We start from the raw sequence: 18,277 nt of genomic DNA on the forward strand, positions 1-18,277 counted from the left end.
TCTCTGTCTATCTCTCTGTGTCTGTCTCTCTCTGTCTGTCTCTCTCTGTCTATCTCTCTGTCTATTTCTCTCTGTTTATCTCTCTCTTTCTGTCTCTCTCTCTGTCTGTCTCTGTCTATCTCTTTCTGTTTATCTCTCTCTGTCTGTCTCTCTCTGTCTATTTCTCTCTGTTTATCTCTCTCTGTCTGTCTCTCTCTGTCTATCTCTCTCTGTCTGTCTCTCTCTCTATTTATCTCTCTCTGTCTGTCTCTCTCTGTCTATCTATCTCTGTCTGTCTCTCTCTGTTTATCTCTCTCTGTCTGTTTCTCTCTGTCTATCTCTCTGTGTCTGTCTCTCTCTGTCTATCTCTCTCTGTCTATTTCTCTCTGTTTATCTCTCTCTTTCTGTCTCTCTCTCTGTCTGTCTCTGTCTATCTCTTTCTGTTTATCTCTCTCTGTCTATTTCTCTCTGTTTATCTCTCTCTGTCTGTCTCTCTCTTTCTATCTCTCTCTGTCTGTCTCTCTCTGTTTATCTCTCTCTGTCTGTTTCTCTCTGTCCATCTCTCTGTGTCTGTCTCTCTCTGTCTATCTCTCTCTGTCTATTTCTCTCTGTTTATCTCTCTCTTTCTGTCTCTCTCTCTGTCTCTCTCTGTCTATCTCTCTCTGTCTATTTCTCTCTGTTTATCTCTCTCTGTCTATCTCTCTCTGTCTGTCTCTCTCTGTCTATCTCTCTCTGTCTATCTCTCTCTGTCTGTCTCTCTCTGTCTGTCTCTCTCTGTCTGTCTCTCTCTGTCTATCTCTCTCTGTCTATTTCTCTCTGTTTATCTCTCTCTGTCTATCTCTCTCATTCGTCCTCTACTTCAATCTGCATGCATTTCCATCACTCTTCTCAACCAGTCACTTTTCCTTCACTGAGGCCATGGTTCCCATCTGGTTCAAGATTTACATTTCATTCCATTAATTTGGAGCATTAATTTCATTAATTGATCACGACTTGTGATAAACACTGATCATTTGCACACGAATTGAAATTCGAATTGATTGGCTGATAGCATAACCAATCCACACATGCTTCGTCCGAAGATGTGTCTTTTAGGAATTTAATTAAATAAGTCATTTATTAAATTAAATAATGCATTGATTAAATGATTAATTAATAAATCAAAATATCCTTGTTAGCCACATCACTTGGTCACTGTCATGTCCAAATATCAGCTTCCTTACTCAGAAGGTGCCTGAGTTAATGGTCAGAAGAGAAAGAAATGTAATTAATTAAATAAGTACTTCATTAATCGTTAATAATTAAATAACTCGTGAATTCTCATCCGATTCACTTAACATTTGAGTGTTCCCAAAACGTTGGAGCAAAACGTTGCAACAACGAAAGTGAAACGTTGTAGCGACATTGTGGAAACGTTTTACAACAACATTATTTCAATGTTGTAGGAAAGTAATGTGAAAAACGTTGAAACAACGTTGTGGAAACGTCAGCAAAACCCAACATTTGAATGTTCCCAAAACGTTGGATTTACTTATCAGTAAACTGAAATTGAACCAACAACTATTTATTCAACTTACATTGCTAAAGTCAACAACAATTTCAAAAATCCTCAATTTTCATCCGATTCACTTGACTTTTGAATGGGATTTATATATCAGTCAACTAGTTCAATCAACAACTATTTTATTCAACATAGGCCAAAGTCAACAACAATTTCAAAAAATCCTTATTTTCATTCGGTTCACTTGTCATTCGAATGGGATTTATATATCAGTCAACTAGTTTAATCAACAACTATTTTATTCAACATAGGCCAAAGTCAACAACAATTTCAAAAAATCCTTATTTTCATTCGGTTCACTTGTCATTCGAATGGGATTTATATATCATTTAATTTGTTCAAAGAACGTTCATTTCGCAAAATCGACCCAACCACAACAACCCATCGACCCAACCACAACAACCCACAACACCCCATCAACCCAACCACAATCCTCGCCATTAATTTCTATTGTAAGCGTGCCGAATCAATAAGTATCAATCTTTTCTATGAGCCTCGACCAGAGGGTGGTTGCCACTCACAAACACTCGTTGCTAGCTGTTCCATTGTCTGTTGATTCTCACTCTGCTGCCGATTTCAATTGAGCCAGCAGAGTGGAATTTGGAATTTTTTATTTCTCTGAGCTCATGAAAGTGGTGACATTGGGTGGTTTGCCACTGCCTTTCCACAAAAGCACTTAATTATTGTCTTTCATTAAGCGTGAAGCATGTCTCAAAGGCTTAGTGATGGACCTGGACAAAATTTGATAGACAGATTTTGGTGCTTAACCAGGATAAATTTGGAACAGCCCTTAAACTAACACCAAGCAGATCAAATTTTATATTTTGAAGCTTAATCGCAGATAAATCTTTCACCTTTCAATAAAAATGTATGTACCAACCAAATCTGCGAGCACGGGGAGCAGAGAAAATACACAATAAAAACAACAACACTGCAGCAACAACTTCAACTTAGGTTGAGGTTGAGGGTTCACACAAACGCTTTGCTTCTCGCAAAGCGTCCGCCAATGGGAACTAGAGGGAGGGAGAAGAAGCGGGAGCAAGAGACAGGTAGCCGGAATGGAAATGAGGGACAATGAGGGACAGTGAGGGAGTGTCGGTATGCAATTTTCATCCAATCGCCATCTTTCATAATAATTCTGGACCGGCATGAGATGGCGTTGTCTGTCATTAATTTATATATTGATCGAACGATTTTTAGGTGTTAAAAATGGTGGGAAAAAATTGGCGAATTTTTTTTTCCCTCTCCTCCATCCTTTTTTTTTTTTTTTTTTCCCTTACCTGGGACCCACGGCTTTCGTCCTACGCAATTCCGTTTAATTTGTCTAAATCCAACCAGCGGTTCCAAAGATATAAGCCGTTTCGTCGTGATACCACAAATTGGGAGAAAAATATATATATATATCTCCATTTCCCGCCCTCTCTCGCACGCTAAGCGAGTCCTCCAGCATTTGGGCGGGCAACTTAAAAGTACGTTTGTAAGTGCAAAACGGGTGTACACGATTGTACACGTGTACGGACCTTACCGAACCGGCAAACAAATCGCCCCATGGTGCACTTCATGGGCCGATTCGCCTCCAGAACAGAGTAAGGCTTTTAATACCCAGCGTATAACGTACGCATCCTCGCAAACACACGGTCCCACTTGCAGGCAATTCTACAGATGCGTGTTTCTCAGTGACGCGTGTCAGACGAACTAGCGCATTTATTTACACAGCGCAAAAAATACGTATTTACAGAAATCATTTAGAAAAACACGAATAATAGCTACAATCGTTTGTCGATGTTCCATCCGTGACTTCGTTTGCTCATTCGCGTGACCAAAACGAGATAAAGGGAGCTCAACCATTATACAGCGCTTTTAATGGTGCATGCCATAGGAACTCAATGCAATTTCGACTCGGCCAGAAAACGAGCAGACATTTTGTAGGACTTTTACCTCGGACGGTCGTGACAAAATTCATTACATCATTACATTTATTTACAAGGGACCTTAAAATACATCTTAATCACACAGTCATTGGTTCTTTGAATAAATCATAGCACCAGGAGAGCCAGCTCCAAAAATGGATCTTTACGATTATTCAGCACCCTAGTAATCGGTTCTCTGTGTACTAATTAATTACACAGCACCCGGGCCCTTCTCATATGGATCCTTTGTGTCGCGAGCACAGCACCTGAGCAAAGGGTCCCATCTATATTTTCCTTATCAGGGCTTCCGTGCACCAATGGTACGTGGGGAAGCCCAAACGCCAAATCCTCCATGTATATACAAAATAACTATTCCCAGGTTCGTAAATCATACTGGACAAAAACAAGACACACTCACCTTTAAAGATCTTGTATGTGTCCAATTGATCCCAGCGGTGCCTCCATATTGTTCGGGAATAGTTATATGACTCAGGAGGATACAAAATAACTATACAGGGCTTTTACAAAGCAATGCTTTATTAGCTAATAATTCACTGGTTTCAATATAATAAAGAACGACAATACTATAACGAATTTAGTAATTCAAGTCGTTGGTTCTTCTTCGTTCGCTCAGGTGCTCTCCTGTTTTCTGTTTCCCGTTGCGTGGTTGTTCGTTCCGTCGGGCAGGGGTTCTCGTGGCAAGTGCTCTCGACTCAAAGTTTGTCCTCGTTTTTATCGGCACACTCGAGTTAATCCTCCGTGCGCTAAATCTTAATCCCTTCTCCGCAAATGCTGCTCAGTCATCCCGCTCGCCTTACTGGCACCAACTCGCTCCCCTCCTGCTGCGAGTTCCATTTGCCTCGCAATAGGAGGGTGCTCTAGCCCGGGGCCGTAATAAAGGTGGACAAAGGACTCCCAGCTTCGACAGAGCGAGATACATTCCTGACATTCTTACGAAATCGTCTATCTGCTTCGTTACCAGTTCCAACGATCAATGAGTTACATTTCCACAGTAGCAAAGGGGGATTTGTAGCAATGTAGTATTGGAGGAAAGTAATGTTGTAGCAAAGAGGGATTTGTAGCAATGGAGTATTGGAGGAAAGTAGTATTGTAGCAAAGGGAGATTGTAGCAAAGGGGGATTTGTAGCAAAGTAGTGTTGTAGCAAAGGGGGATTGTAGCAAAGGGGGATTTGTAGTAAAGTAGTATTGTAGCAAAGGGGGATTGTAGCAAATGGGGGATTTGTAGCAATGTAGTATTGGAGGAAAGTAGTATTGTAGCAAAGGGGGATTTGTATCAAAGGGGGATTTGTAGCAATGTAGTATTGGAGGAAAGTAGTGTTGTAGCAAAGGGGGATTTGTAGCAATGTTGTATTGGAGGAAAGTAGTATTGTAGCAAAGGGGGATTGTAGCAAAGGGGGGTTGTAGCAAAGGGGGATTGTAGCAAAGGGGGATTGTAGCAAAGGGTTATTGTAGCAAAGGGGGATTTGTAGCAAAGTAGTATTGTAGCAAAGGGGGATTGTAGCAAAGTGGGATTGTAGCAAAGTAGTATTGTAGCAAAGGGGGATTGTCGCAAAGGGGGATTTGTAGCAAAGTAGTATTGTAGCAAAGGGGGATTTGTAGCATAGGGGGATTTGTAGCAAAGGGGGATTTGTAGCAAAGGGGGATTTGTAGCAAAGGGGGATTTGTAGCAAAGGGGGATTGTAGCAAAGGGGAATTTGTAGAAAAATAGTATTGTAGCACAGGGGGATTGTAGCAAAGGGGGATTGTAGCAAAGGGGGATTGTAGCAAAGGGGGATTGTAGCAAAGTAGTATTGTAGCAAAGGGGGATTGTAGCAAAGTAGTATTGTAGCAAAGGGGGATTGTAGCAAAGGGGGATTTGTAGCAAAGTAGTATTGCAGCAAAGGGGGATTTGTAGCAAAGTAGTATTGTAGAAAAGGGGGATTGTAGCAAAGGGGGGTTGTAGCAAAGGGGGATTGTAGAAAAGGGGGATTGTAGCAAAGGGGGATTTGTGACAAAGTAGTATTGTAGCAAAGGGGGATTGTAGCAAAGGGGGATTTGTAGCAAAGTAGTATTGTAGCAAAGGGGGATTGTAGCAACGGGGGATTTGTAGCAAAGTAGTATTGTAGCAAAGGGGGATTGTGGCAAAGTAGGCCAAAGTTCCCAGCCAATTACAGTCTTGGCCAAAAATATTGGCACCCTTGCACTTTTTTCAAATAAATCACAATTTTCTCTAAAAATAAGTTGAAATTGACAAAAGTATTTGGTCTCCACAATTCTTTATTAGGTTTCCTCTACCTACAATGTAGGGGAATACCTATTAATTATTCCTAGAATGTTTCTCCCCTACTTTTTATTCCGCCACTTTTTTCATGTCCGAAAACGTTTATAATTTCTTTCACTGTTAATATTACAGAACCTTTGTTTTTGATTCAGAACTTAATATACCATTTTAAATCAGAAAATAAAAAGAAATGGCATTGATAAAATTATTGACACCCCAGATTTAATATTTGGTAGCACGGACTTTGGACAAAATAACTGCAGTCAAGCGCTTCCTGTAGCCATGAATGAGCTTCCTACACCTCTCTACTGGCAGTTGCCCAGCTATAACATGATAAACTGATCCGTCCCTTGGATGGACGTTAATCCGGGTGTCCCAACGGCTGGCCTTCATTGGTGACGTCAAAGATCCCACTATGTCCTTTGAGAAGATCCGGCGAGTTATCGCCGGCACTCTAAACAAATTACAAATGTGCAGTGCTGCTCGTTATTGCTTCAAAACCATTGAACCACGGAAACCTATGATGGAATGCATCTCTGGCATCGTGGCTTAGTTGGTTAAAGCGCCTGTTTCGTAAACAGGAGATCCTGGGTTCAAATCCCAGCGTTGCCTTTTCTTTTCTAACCACACTCAGTGGTTTAATCGTTGGAGTGTCCGCTCAGATCAAGTCGGGGAGGGGGGTGGTTCAAACCCCGTCAGAGTCGTTGCAAAGGTATTAAAATGGTCCGTGCTGCTTCCTTGCTTCTTGCTTCATCCTCAGCATTTGAAAAGGAAGATCAATCAACCAGTGGTTGGCGACCATACCGCAGTTTGCTGGGCCTTCCGGCCATCCCCAGCGTTGAAGTTCCTTTGAGGGGAAGATCTTAAATCCTTCATTCTTTTATATTTTCATTAAATCTCTCATATTCCCTGGTTTCCCTTTTCACACAGTTTGTTAATAAGCTCTATTGCTCAATCCTCGTTTTTTCCCCTTAGTGGGGCGGCTTAGCCCAAATATTCAAAAGAATTGTGCATTTTGTGATACAAGCACCAAATTTGGCACAAATGTACATTAATATGTTGCGAACATTTTCAGATATTGGGCCACTTGAAATTCCGTAATTTTTTTTTTCAAATTTTTTCAAATTTCGTAATTTCAAATTTTTCGGGTGACACCGTCACAATTTCGGTCTTCGAGGCCGGCCGATAGGCAAAGTGTGACCGGAAGGGACGAGGTTCTCCTGACCACGTGGCCCTCGATCTGGGAAGCGAGAGGCGTTCCATTAGTGGACGCGCCCCTCACGCCCGACTTTTGGGCGGCCCCGGCAGGCCGTTTGTTTTGACGTTCCGTGACAGGCCCCGCACCCCCACCTCCGGGCCGACCGGAAGCTTGTGCTGAGTACATCATACCTGAACAACTCAGTGAGGCAGAACACAGCAGTGCACACCAGGGTGACCCCTTCAGTGCATAAACCAATTAACCTGTCCACTGCAGGGCATATAGAAATGAAGTTATTTTCTGCATATAATAATAATATAAGTTCAGTTCTATATAACAATTTCTGTTATCACCACTACCACTACAACTACCACTACTACAAGCTTTGTCTGGAATTTTGTGGACTAACAGACAAACAGACATACAGACAAGCTGGGATCAAAACATTACCTCCTTCCACAATTGAGTGTAGAGGTAAACATCATGGAAATTATATCATGCCCTAGATTTAATTCATGCTTACCCGTGTATTTGCTTCACTGGTTCACAAGGTCTTTTGCATACATGTAATTCAGACTCTCGTCTTCATTGCTGACCACACAATGTTCGCAACATATTAATGTACATTTGTGCCAAATTTGGTGCTTGTATCACAAAATGCACAATTCTTTTGAATATTTGGGCTAAGCCGCCCCACTATATAGGCCGGCCTCGAAGACCGAAATTGTGACGGTGTCACCCGAAAAATTTGAAATTACGAAATTTGAAAAAATTTGAAAAAAAAAATTACGGAATTTCAAGTGGCCCAATATCTGAAAATGTTCGCAACATATTAATGTACATTTGTGCCAAATTTGGTGCTTGTATCACAAAATGCACAACAGGTTTGTTATGCTGCTACACTACCTACTCTTTTGATTCCTGTACTTTTTTCAATGCGATACAATATACTTTACTGCGCTTTGCTACAAAATGGTGAGGCTGAAGACAAATGGATTCTGAACTATTTTGGAATTAACCATGCCATGTTCTTATCCAATGTTAACACCAACACTTCGATTAATTAGAACAAGGAGAGGCCGCCCGTCGGCCATATTTGGTTGGATTACAAAACAAAATCTTCTTCATTTGTTTACTATTTCATGTGCTGTACTTGTGCCAAGTCTGAACAAAATCGGTCCATGCATGTTCAATAAATGGTTGGGGACACGTTTGAGTAACAAAATGGCCGCCAGTCGGCCATCTTGGATCTGATCTGGAAAAATAATATTGACGTACATATGTAATCCATCATTCATGATCTCGGTGCCAAGATTGAACAAGATTGGTAAATACATGTCCAATAAATGGTTGAGGAAATGATCAACATTGGGTTGTTTACAATTAAAATGGCCACCAGTCGGTCATCTATGATCGCGCCGTGAAACAAAATGATGTGCATATGCGTACCGTCATGTATTGTCTTTGTAGGATTTTTATGAGCAAAATCGGAACATACATCTCCGAGATATGGTTGCAGATGGACACAGGCACGGACAGCCGCACAGATGGACGTGAGAGACCAAATCCATAAGCTCCCGTTTAGGACTAAGTCCAACGGGGGCTAATAAATAAATATACAAGAGAGTTCATAGAACACCTTTACCCACTCAGTCTTGAGATACATATCAGAATACGATGAGAGGAAAATATAATACAAAAATAATATGTGCTAATAATATTTATATGTTGAAAAAATAATGAAATAATAATGTTATATTTGTGGGGGTAGGTGAGAGGATACTGTACGGAAGGTGGGTGGTTTGTGTGCAGCCACCTGGCTGCTGGTTGCATCATTTTCAGTGGGCACGTCTGCCGCTGATGTAATGCCTCTCTATAACCAATTATCTGGTACTCAGATTGCCAACCTCAGAAGGTTGACAGGCTGAATCAGCCCCAACAGGCGTTAATTCAACGGGATACAGAACTCAGGACTTTAGGATCCCAAACCTGCCGCCCTAACCATTAGGCCAACACCAGGTTGGGAAGGTAGGATTGTGTAATTGTAGCATGGACCGTGGATGCGTAGGAGAAATCTCGATGTAATAAGTAGGGAAACTGTAGCTTATGATTGTTTATGTGTTTTCACATGAGGGGTGAAGCAGTGCTAATTAGTGTAGGGATGAACGTGAATTTTCCCCAGTACATGATTCCCCTCTGTAATTTTCCCTTTACGTTTTGCAGACAAGGCCGGCCATGAAAACTCCTTTAAACAACAACTGCCGACAGAACCCAAGCAGAGCCGATCGGACTAAGCCCCGCCCTAAGGACCTAATAAGGGAAAAGGCCATGCCCCCGGGGTGGTGTGATGGGTATGTGGAGAAAGAGCTGGTAGGCCATGCCCCTGAAGGTCATGATTGGCTGAGAGGAGCATGGGGTGAGTTGGAAAGAACTTTGCCATTGGTCGGTGGGAGGTCATCTAGAAGCTTCGAGAGTGAAGAAAAAGAACGTATCTATCTTGTTCCTGGTGAAGAAGCTTGGCCATTTTTGTGTGCTTTTGACTAGACTGTTTTTCTGTGACGATCCTTAAGGAGCTTTGATTAATTTTGGCACAAGGGAGCTGGAGGCCACGCTGGCCCTCCCGAACAGTGGTGGAGAACACTGAGAGGGCCATCTTGGCTGCTCGCTTCACGGCTCGGTTAGCTCGCGTCGTCGGCCAGCGCCATATTGGGCGCTCAGCCGTGGGAAGCGTTAGACTTGGCCATCACTGAGATATCCTGCTATGCATCATTTTTGACCTCACCAAACAATCTCGTTGGACAAGCTAAGTGCTGACTGAAGGGATTTTATTTGTATTTTATCATTCCCTGGTTGTGTGTTGTGAATTTGTGTGGAGGATCCCTACGTTAGGAAATGAATTTACTTCAGTTTTTATTTCGATATTTTCATTCCTTCCTTTATTTACATTAAAATCATTATTGTTGAACTTTCCTTGTCTTGTTTGCATGCTGTTGGGTTCGGGAATAAACCCGTGTGCTTCATCAGGTAAACGACTCGCAGCCTCCATCTCGCACGTCAAAACCGCCAATAATTCGGGAGTTCGCCTCGGGAATATAAAACGTTCGGCCATTCGTCATCCAGTGGTCTTAATCGCTGGTGATGTGACAATGATAATGAAGTAACATTAAAAAAAAACTAGAACTGCACTCAGTCGAGAGCACACCTCCGACTGGTTGGCCATATCACTCAATTAATGGTGAAGAATCACTTAAAAATTCTACTAGCTGGATCCGGATCTGGATTTTCACCAAAATTGAATCGATTCTTCCTTGTGTTACGTGCCCCTCCCTGACCCCCTGGTCACGGTATACCTCCGAGCCCCGACAGGAGTCACGGCAGACAAATGTGTTATTCTGTATGTCAAAGATCAATGGAGAAGCCACCCCAATTGTTATTCACAAACAAATATTGTATTAAGATCACACAAGAATAACAGTACAACAATAATAGTAATCAAAAGTACAATCAATATTTCCTATGATGGTACCATGAATTTTGTAATATATACCTCACTGTGCTCCAAGTGAGTGAACCAAGAACATTCCCCAATATCTCTTATTCCCGGCTTCAAGCCAAAGTTGGTTCGCTCCAGCGATCGCCAGAACGATGTCCAATCGAGACCAGAATCCCGTGCGGATGGCAAGTACAGTCACACAGCCAAAGATGCACAAAGGCACCCTCAAGGCGACTGGGAAATCCAAAGGTGCCCTCCAGGCGACTGGGAAATCACACCCTCGGGTATGGACTTTCACGGCTCACCGTCGGCGAACCGCAAATTAATCTTCAAAAGCCACGGTGCACACACACACACCAGATACATCTGAAAGCTGTGAAAACGGCTGACGAAGCAAAGAAACCTTGCTCGACGCGTGAAGTGCGCGAGTCAAAATGGCTGACGACCCGTTCTTGAGACGTAACGGCCCGACGATAATTCTCCTCGGAATCCACCGCCAAAAACCTGACACACAGGTTGATCGGTCACAGCGATGACAACTCTGTCACAGGAATCCCTTTCCCGGGAAACCCGAAAGTTCGCGAGTGACTCCCGTTCGACAACGTACGCTTCAGAACTCGGAGCAGCTTGGCTTTCTTGTCCGACTCACTCGCTCCGCCTTCTTTCTCTCCTCTTCCTCTTCGTCGCCGTCCGGTTCCTGTTTCATTTAAAACATTAACCTTTTACCTTTTGACAATAATAATTGCTATTTCCCTCAAACAACAATAATAATAATACATGGAACCAGAAATGTTTCAAGTGGATGAAAACCACAACAACGGAAGTGACGAATCTGTAACACTTCCCCCCCCTCAAGAAAGAAAGTTTGAACATAGTGAAAACTTTCTTTGGAGGCAAAACTCTCCCAACAAACAAAAGTAAACTCACACCCAATTCATCAATTCCCGTGAGCAACGATAATCAATATTTCCCAAAAATAAAGCAACAAAACTTCAAACAACCTACAGAGATTTCCAAAGTTAGTTCACTCTGGACAAAGCATCAGCAACGACATTGTCCCTGCCCTTTACATGCTCAATTTCCAAGTTGAACTCCTGCAAAGCCAAACTCCATCTCATCAACCTCTGATTTTTATTTTTCATTTTATGAATGAAGGTTAAGGGGTTGTGATCAAAAATCCAAAGTCAAGCAAATCTATAGCACTTTTTTAGGGAGGCCGAGCTGAGAGCCATGTTTCATGGTAGTTGGTGAGGCCTGGAAGTATTCGCTGTGTGGACGCATTTAAGAATGTTGAGTTCACAGGTTAATCCAGGTAGAAATCTTGACTCAGCTACTCCGCAGCATTCAGTGCTTCGAACTCTTCCTAACTTTCATAATAATCACGGTTGGAGCGCTTGTCGCTGTCGACACGTGAATAGCGGTCTCCTTCTCAGCCACTACCCTGATAATCATCCCTTCGGGAGCTGCCGTAACTCTGGGAGCCTCCATAGTAATCTCGACTGCGGCCACCACCAAAACTACTAGTCCCACCCCGGGAGCCATAGCCACCCTTGAAACTACCTCCACGTTTTCCTCCTCTGTAGCCCACTCGATGCCCATGGCCTGCCATAGGCTTTGAGAATGGCTTTCTTCACTTCCTCATAATCTGTACATTTGTCAATCTGTAAAGCCGAAAACATATCTTGAGCTTTACCCACCAGAACACTTTGCACTAACATAGTCCAGGACCCACAGGCCATTATAGCATCTGAGCCACTTTCTCAAAGTGTAAAAAAAACTTGGCTACCTCCTTTTCATTGAAGGGTGGTACCAGCCTCACATGCCTACCAACATCCCAAGTGTTCTGACTATTTGTCGAACCAGCCGGCATGGATACGACTTCTCTCCGTTCTCCCATTAATTCCAGCTCCTTGAGTTTATCTTCCTTCTGATACTCCATGTCACGTTCCTTTAACTCCTTTTCGGCTCTCCTTTCCTCTGCTCTTTTCTCCTCGAGTTCTCGTTCCTGTTCTACTCTTCTTTCCAAGAGTTCTCTTTCAGCTCTCCTTTCCTCTGCTCTTCTCTCCTCGGCTTTCCATTCCAACTCTTTTAACCTTTCCTGGCTCTGCAGTTGCATCTCCATTTTCCGGAGCTCCACATTTTCTTTTTCCTCAGGTAACCAATCCAAGGCTACCTCTGTCCATGTTCCCTTTCCCACCAGAGATTCTACCACCAATGTCTGCATCTCTGCTTTCTTCATATGAGCTTGGACCTCCAAGTTAAATTGTTTGGCCAATATCAAGAGTTCCGATCTTTTTAACGCTAGGAACGGTGCCTCATTAGGGGACGCCGCAAACTTTCTGCATCAAACACCATGGTGACTATCAGTTAACACCTGTTAACCTTCACACAAAAATTTTTCCAATTTTTTTGGACAAATTTGGGAATTTTGGGAATGTTAGGGAATTCTATCCCGGACGAGCCCCCAATTTCTGTTACGTGCTCCTCCCCGACACCCCTGGTCACGGTGTACCCTCCGAGCCCCGAGAGGAGTCACGGCAGAAAAATGTGTTATTCTGTATGTCAAAGATCAATGGAGAAGCCACCGCAATTGTTACTCACAAACAAATATTGTATTAAGATCACACAAGAATAACAGTACAACAATAATAGTAATCAAAAGTACAATCAATATGTCCTATGATGGTACCATCAATTTTGTAATATATAACTCACTGTGCTCCAAGTGAGTGAACAAAGAACATTCCCCAATGTCTCTTATTCCCGGCTTCAAGCCAAGGTTGTTTGGCTCCAGCGATCGCCAGAACGATGTCCTATCGAGACCAGAATCCCGTGCAGATGGCAAGTACAGTCACACAGCCAAAGCTGCACAAAGGCGCCCTCAATGCAACTGGGAAATTCAAAGGCGCCCTCCAGGCGACTGGGAAATCACACCCTCGGGTATGGACTTTCACGGCTCACAGTCGGCGAACAGCAAATTAGTCTTCAAAAGCCACGGTGCACACACACACACCAGATACGTCTGAAAGCGGTGAAAATGGCTGACGAAGCAAAGAAACCTTGCTCGACGCGCGAAGCGCGCGAGTCAAAATGGCCGACGACCCGTTCTTGAGACGTAACGGCCCGACGATAATTCTCCTCGGAATCCACCGCCAAAAACCTGACACGCAGGTTGATCGGTCACAGCGATGACAACTCTGTCGCAGGAATCCCTTTCCCGGGAAACCTGAAAGTTTGCGAGTGACTTCCTTTCGACAACGTTCGTTTCAGAACTCGGATCAGCTCGGCTTTCTTGTCCGACTCACTCGCTCTGCCTTCTTTCTCTACTCTTCCTCTTCGTCGCCGTCCAGTTCCTGTTTCATTTAAAACATTAACCTTTTACCTTTTGACAATAATAATTGCTATTTCCCTCAAACAACAGTAATAATAATACATGGACCCAGAAATGTTTCAAGTGGATGAAAACCACAACAACGGAAGTGATGAATCTGTAACACTCGTCACACACACAACATGTCAAACAAATTTCGTCCAAATCCATCCACAACTTTTTGAGATATCCTGCTATGTATCGTTTTGGCCCTATCTCCCAATGGTGAAGAATCACTTGAAAATTAAATAATCCCCACATCCGAATCCATATTCAGATCTTCACCAAAATCGAATCCAATCGTCCTCGTCAGACACCAAACATTTCCACCAAGTTTCGTCCAAATCCGTCCACAACTTTATGAGATAACCTGCTATGTATCGTTTTTGGCCCCATCCCCCAATGGTGAAGAATCACTTTAAAAATTCTATTAGCCGGATCCGAATCCGGATCTTCACCAAAATCTAATCATTTCGTCTTTGTCAAATACGCTACATCCCTGCCAAATGTCGTTCGAATGCGTCATCAACGTTTTGAGATATCTTGTTCACAGACAGTCAGACAAACAAACAGACAGACAGATAGGTGTGAAAACATAACCTACATCCACCTTTGGTGGCTAAGGTAATAATATTGTAACAACGCATATATTAATGAAAAGTAATAATAGTACCACCAATAATAATAGTAGTGTCAGTAGTAGTAACAGTATACAGTATGACTTATACACCGGTATTTACAGTACGGCTTATACACCGGTAGGGTATTTAGGGTATGGCTTATACACCAGTATTTATATAGTACGGCTTATACACCAGTATTTACGGTATGGCTTATACACTGGTATTTACAGAATGGCTTATACACCAGTATTTACGGTATGGCTTATACACCGGTATTTATGGTATTGTAGCGGTTACCGGAAGCATACACAATCACCTTGCACCGGCCGATGACGCAACCGGCGAGCGGTTACTTGTCCGGACTCACCCGGACGTGTCCAGACTTTCCTTTCCCGGGCGAACGCTTGCCTTGCATACCACGCCCCGTTGAGAGGCGTGGCTTACCTATTTGCATACCATGCCCCGCCTGAGAGGCGTAGCTTTTGTGTGTTGAACCGGACTTATAAATTGCCGCCCGTTCGATCGGCTGATTCAGTGCTTTTGAGTTCTTTCGATTGAGCTGGAAATAAATAGCTCAGTGAAACTTCATTCCTGGCGTCATCCATTTGGTCCGGTTTTATCGTGCGAGCATAGCACCCACAATTGGTGACCCCTTTTCAAGAATACGGCGATGGAGTCATCTGCAGCTTTGAAGCTTCCTGGCTTTTGGGAAGCACACGCAGCCGTCTGGTTCGCCCAGGCGGATTCTCTCTTCGCCCTGCGGAACATTACGGAGGACTCGACGCGCTACCATCATGTGGTCTCCGCGCTCACCGCCTCCACCGCTGCCCGGGTCCTGAACTTCCTACAGAACCCGCCGAACGCCGACAAATACGGCACGCTCAAAGGCCTACTCCTCGGTGCGTTTGGACTCACGGAGACCGAACGCGTGCGACAGCTGCTCGACCTCCCAGACCTGGGTGAGGCCCGTCCATCCGAGCGCATGGACCACATGCTGGCGCTACTCGGCGACCACAGCCCGGATTTCCTCTTCCGCGAGCTGTTCCTCCAGCAGCTACCTGGGCGGGTACGGTTGGCTTTGGCAAACTTGCCCATCACGGACCCTCGCGCCCTGGCCAGGGAAGCCGATAAATTTTTCTCGGCCGGGCGACACGTCGGAGCGGCCGCCTGGGACCCTGGGCCGACCGAGGCAACGCCCGCGCCACGACCGTCACCACCACCGGCCGAGTTAGCGCCACTGGCGGCAGCGGCCGCCGCGACGCCCCGTCGACCGAACCCGACGCGACTGCCGGAGCCTCCACCAGAGCGGACCCATGTGCTACTACCACGCCAGGTTCGGGCAGAAGGCCAGAACGTGCTGCCCACCGTGCACTTTCGGCAGGTCGGGAAATGACCAGGCCGGCGCTCCCTGCCTGCCATGAGCGTCGGCCATTCTGGCAGCCTTCTGTTTATTACAGACACAGCGTCCGGGCGGCGTTTTTTGTGCGACACCGGTGCTCAGCTGAGCGTGATACCCGCCTCGGTGCAGGACAAACAGGACGCGCTTTGCAGCCCCGCCTTGGTCGCCGCAAATGGCTCCTCCATCCACACCTTCGGTTCGCCAGCATCGCATTCTGCTTCGGGGGCCAGCGCTTCAGGTGGGACTTCATCACGGCGAACGTGCCCATGGCCTTGCTGGGTGCAGATTTTCTTTGCGCGCATGGGCTTTTGGTCGATGTCAAATGGTGTCGGCTCATCAACGCGGAGACCTTCAGCTCGCTCGCTTGCTCATTGAGCGGCTCCGCTCCGACCAAGCTAGCCTGCGCGCTCCCGGCTGCGGACGATTTCACCCACCTACTCACCGAGTTTCCCGCCCTCACGCAGCCGACATTTTCGGCCGTCGCCGTCAAGCACGGCGTCGAACACCACATCCCGACCACAGGTCCACTGGTCTACGCCAGGGCTCGCCGCCTCGACCCGGCCAAACTCGCCGTGGCGAAGGCGGATTTCGATGCGCTGGAGCGATTGGGCATTGTGCGGCGCTCGAATAGCGCGTGGGCCTTGCCCCTGCACATCGTGCCCAAACCGGGTGGCGGATGGCAACCATGCGGCGATTACCGCCACCTCAACGACACCACCACCCCCGACCGGTACCTGATACCACATATACAGGACTTTTCCGCCCGTTTGGCGGGGCGGGTGATCTTTTCCAAGGTCGACCTCATTCGGGGCTACCACCAGGTACCCGTCCGGCCGGCCAACGTGCCGAAGACGGCGGTAATTACACCTTTTGGCCTCTTCGAGTTCCTTTGCATGCCGTTTGGCCTTAAGAACGCGGCCCAGGCCTTCCAGCGGCTGATGCACACCATGCTACGCGACCTCACCTTCCTTTTCGTCTACCTGGACGACATTCTCGTCGCCAGCACTTCCTGGGCGGAGCACCTCATCCACCTGCGCATGCTTTTTGAGCGCCTCGGCCAGCACAGCCTCATCATCAACCCGGCGAAATGCCAGTTTGGCGTAACGGCCGTCGACTTCCTGGGGCACCGCACCATGGCCTACCACCCCCAAGCCAATGGCTTGTGCGAGCGGTTTCACCGCTCGATGAAGGCCGCTCTCAGGGCCAGCCTCCAGGATGACGGTTGGGCTGACAGGCTCCCGTGGGTCCTATTGGGCCTCAGAACGGCCCCTAAAGAGGACCTCCAGGCTTCCACCCCCAAGCTGGTCTACGGCCAGCCACTGCGCATGCCGGTCGAGTTCATCCCTGATGCCACTGGCCCCTGGTCTGCGGCTCGCCAACGCTCGGTCCTCCAAGAGGCCGCCAGGAGATTCGCCCCCATGCCCACGTCCCACCACGGCTGCCCCCAACCCCACGTCCCCCCCAGCACTTCGCACTGCGGAGTACGTTTTTATCCGCAACGATGCACACCGGGGACCGCTCCGGCCACCGTACGATGGACCTTTCTGGGTCCTGAAGAGGGATGACAAGTCGTTCATCGTGGACATCAGCGGCAAACCAGACCACATCTCCGTGGACCGCCTCAAACCGGCCCATTTGGACCTCGACCAACCTCCACGGTTGCCCCTTCCTCCACGGCGGGGCTGTCCCCCATCAATCAAGCCCCCCGCCCGACCATCCACCACCACGCCACCTACCACCCCCACACGAATCACCAGGGGTCATTTCGGCCGGGTCATCAAGACGATTGTAGGGGAAATGGTAGGGGAGACTCAAGACTCCAATGACCGGACACAGGTTTTACAAAAGGTCTGGTTTATTAACTGGTTGTTCACTTTCATTCCAATACCAAATAACTACCGTTTGACTCAATAGACCAGGTTAACTCTATTCGCATGGTCCTTCTTGTTCGGCCGATGTTCCTCCGCCATTCCCGTTGGGCAGAGGTTCTGAGTATGAGTCCTCTCTCTCAGCGGTGTTCATAGGGTTCCGTTCCGTTCCGTAGGTCAGAGCTTCTGGTCACAAGTCTCTCTGACTCAACGTTTGCTCTGGTTTATATGGACAAACTGGAGTTAATCCCCTGTCCGCTGAATGTTAATCCTTTCTCCGCTAATGCCCCGAGGTCATGCATGCACCGAGTCCTGGCATCAGCTCGCTCCCCTCCTGCTGCGAGTTCCGTTTACCAAACGATAGGGGGGTGCTCCAGCCTGGGGCTGTGACCAGGTGGACAAGAGATTACCATGTTCGTGCACATTCTTGGCATCCATTTACGAAATCGTTACCAGTCTTTAATCAATGAGTTACCAGTCTTACACTTCCACAATTCCCTCATCTTTTTGTTTTTGTTTATATTAACCATTATTCTAAACATCAATATAAGTAAACAGTCAATCACTACAAGTAAACATCATTACAAGTATAAGT

The 18,277-nt window shown here is 45.9% G+C and overlaps 1 protein-coding gene and 1 non-coding gene across 2 annotated transcripts in view; both read left to right on the top strand.

Annotated features, from left to right (window-relative positions):
- The window catches only part of LOC137412267 (USP6 N-terminal-like protein), a 1,021,586-nt gene that overhangs the window by 371,576 nt on the left and 631,733 nt on the right, over positions 1-18,277 (top strand). The gene's annotated exons all lie outside the window — the stretch shown is intronic.
- On the top strand, positions 6,270-6,343 carry TRNAT-CGU (transfer RNA threonine (anticodon CGU)). The gene has a single exon. It is a non-coding gene; the product is annotated as a tRNA-Thr (tRNA).

The sequence above is a fragment of the Myxine glutinosa genome, chromosome 1, assembly GCF_964187855.1.
Source record: "Myxine glutinosa chromosome 1, kmMyxGlut1.1, whole genome shotgun sequence".
Classification (NCBI taxonomy): domain Eukaryota; kingdom Metazoa; phylum Chordata; class Myxini; order Myxiniformes; family Myxinidae; genus Myxine; species Myxine glutinosa.